The sequence below is a fragment of the Mus caroli genome, chromosome 10 (assembly GCF_900094665.2).
Source record: "Mus caroli chromosome 10, CAROLI_EIJ_v1.1, whole genome shotgun sequence".
Classification (NCBI taxonomy): domain Eukaryota; kingdom Metazoa; phylum Chordata; class Mammalia; order Rodentia; family Muridae; genus Mus; species Mus caroli.
In genome coordinates this window covers 25,946,958-25,949,087 of record NC_034579.1, presented here as the reverse complement: position 1 = coordinate 25,949,087, position 2,130 = coordinate 25,946,958, and the positions used below count along the sequence as shown (strand labels likewise).

Below are 2,130 nucleotides of genomic sequence, written 5' to 3'. Positions count from 1 at the left end.
AAAAAATCTTTAACATTTGACAGTGGACTTGCACCAGCAGTACACCAAGAATCAGGATGCTTGAGCATCCTCTGCCATTTTGAAGACTTGTCATCCTAGATCTACAGTTTAGGAATATAGACATGCCTTGCGTATATAACTTTAATCCCAAACAATGAAGGTAAAATTAGTTGGTAAATGAAACACCCATGTTCCAAAGTGATGTTCAGTTGAGTGTTAGACAAAGTGACTAATCAGAGAAAGACTTGACATAATGGGAAATGTCCAATTCCCAGGAGCAAAAAAGAGGAAAGAGAGGCTATTTAAGAGAGAGTAGTACAGGAGTAGGAGGATGCAGTTCTCCTGGGACAGTTGTACAAAGATATGTTGAAGAGAAAATCAAGTTAGACACAGGTAAAAACAGAATGAACCAGAGAATGAGAAGGAGCCAGAAGATGAGAGCATATTGCCTGAGTTAGTTTGAAGCCAAGCAGAGCAATTCAGTCAGAGACTGATAGACAAGCCAGATTGAATCAGTCAGCTTGGAGAGGAGTTTGAGCCAGAACAGCTGAGTTGAACCAGCCAGCCAGAGTTCAGAAGGAACTAGGAAGGATGATCTGATATACCAGTAAGTCTAATAGGCTGAAGACATTCTTAGCCTAGATAAGATTGTATGGGGCCAAGAAGCTTCCAGGACTAGGTCTCAGTAAGCAGACAATGGCAGTCAGCCTTGGAGATAACGACAGCAGGAGAATAAAAGTTACATTTACAGATCAAGATGTAAGCTCTCAACTAGTGCTCTAGCCCTGTGCCTAACTGCATGCCTATAGCCATGCTTCCTATGCTAGTCATGGGGTCTAACTCTCTGAAAGGGTGAGCCCCACATTACATACTTTCTTTTACAAAGATAGATCAAATGGATCTATCAGATATCTACAAAGCATTCCACCCAAACACTAAAAGACTATATATTTTTTCAGCAGGCCACTGAACTATTTCCAAAATCAACCACATATTAGAACATAATAGAAGTCTTAATTAATATAGGAAGATTAAAATCATATCCTACGTTCTATCTGATCACCAAGAAATAAAGGTGGATATTAACAGCAATAGAGGCTACAGAAAATACACAAACTCATAAAACCATCAAAACTACTGAATAATAAATAGGTTATGGGAGAAATCAGGAAGGAAACTTTAATAATGTTAGAAGTGAATTAAATGAAAACACAATATAACAAAATATATGAGACACAATGCAGGTATCATAAGAAGAAAGTTTACAGTACTAAGTGCCTAAATCAAAAATTGTGAGTGGTCTTTCTTCCCCAAGAGGCATTACAGGTGTGGCTGTGTTGCCTGTGCTTCAGAAGGTGGCAGAGAAGTGAGAGGCTCAGTATTCTGATCTGTGCCTATCTGAATGATTAATTGCCTAACTTTCCCCGAAAACAAACCAACCAACCAACAAACAAAACAACATCAAATCTGAGACACCCACCAGTCTGGTGCCAAGTTATCCGAAAAGGGAGCTAGCTTGAGACAACAACCAGTCTGAGCTATATAGACTATATAGACTATACAGACTCTCAGGATAGGGAGAGAGCCTGAGACTAGAATCTGCCTGGGGTTACTTCAGCCTCCATGGGAGTAAGCCTGAGACAGAAGACCCTGGTGAGGGGTCACTTTGGTGGACTGAGTGAAAAGCTCAGTACCATAATACATAAATAGGGAATAGCACTCCTGAGACCACTCCTGAGATGAGCCCAGACACTCGGAGACCCCAGGCATCACTAAGGGGAGCAAGTGAGTGGTAAAGAAATGGAAGAGAAAGAGAAGGAGGTAGGCACAATGAAGAGAGGCAGAAATGGGGACTTGAGGATATTAAGGAACTGCCTGATGTGAGTAGCAGGTGATTTCACTTGGGACTCTGGTGGGATCCTATGCTGCTAGTCACGTGTGTATCTGGCTCCACAGAAGCAGGGTTCTGTTACCAGCAAAGTCTAGATTGGCATCCCTGGTCTGGACTTCTGCCCAAGAACATGTTGATGTCTGAAGGCTGTTCAGAAATGGCTTTACCCCCTCACCATCACCTTGCCTGGGCAGCAGGATAGAGCTTGCCATAGTTGCAGGGGTTGTCGCTGAATGGAC

At 42.2% G+C, this 2,130-nt stretch overlaps 1 pseudogene; it reads left to right on the top strand.

The window, feature by feature from the left end:
• Positions 1 to 1,304: 1,304 nt before the first annotated feature.
• On the top strand, positions 1,305 to 1,422 carry LOC115032249 (annotated as a pseudogene).
• The last annotated feature ends 708 nt before the right edge of the window (positions 1,423 to 2,130 follow it).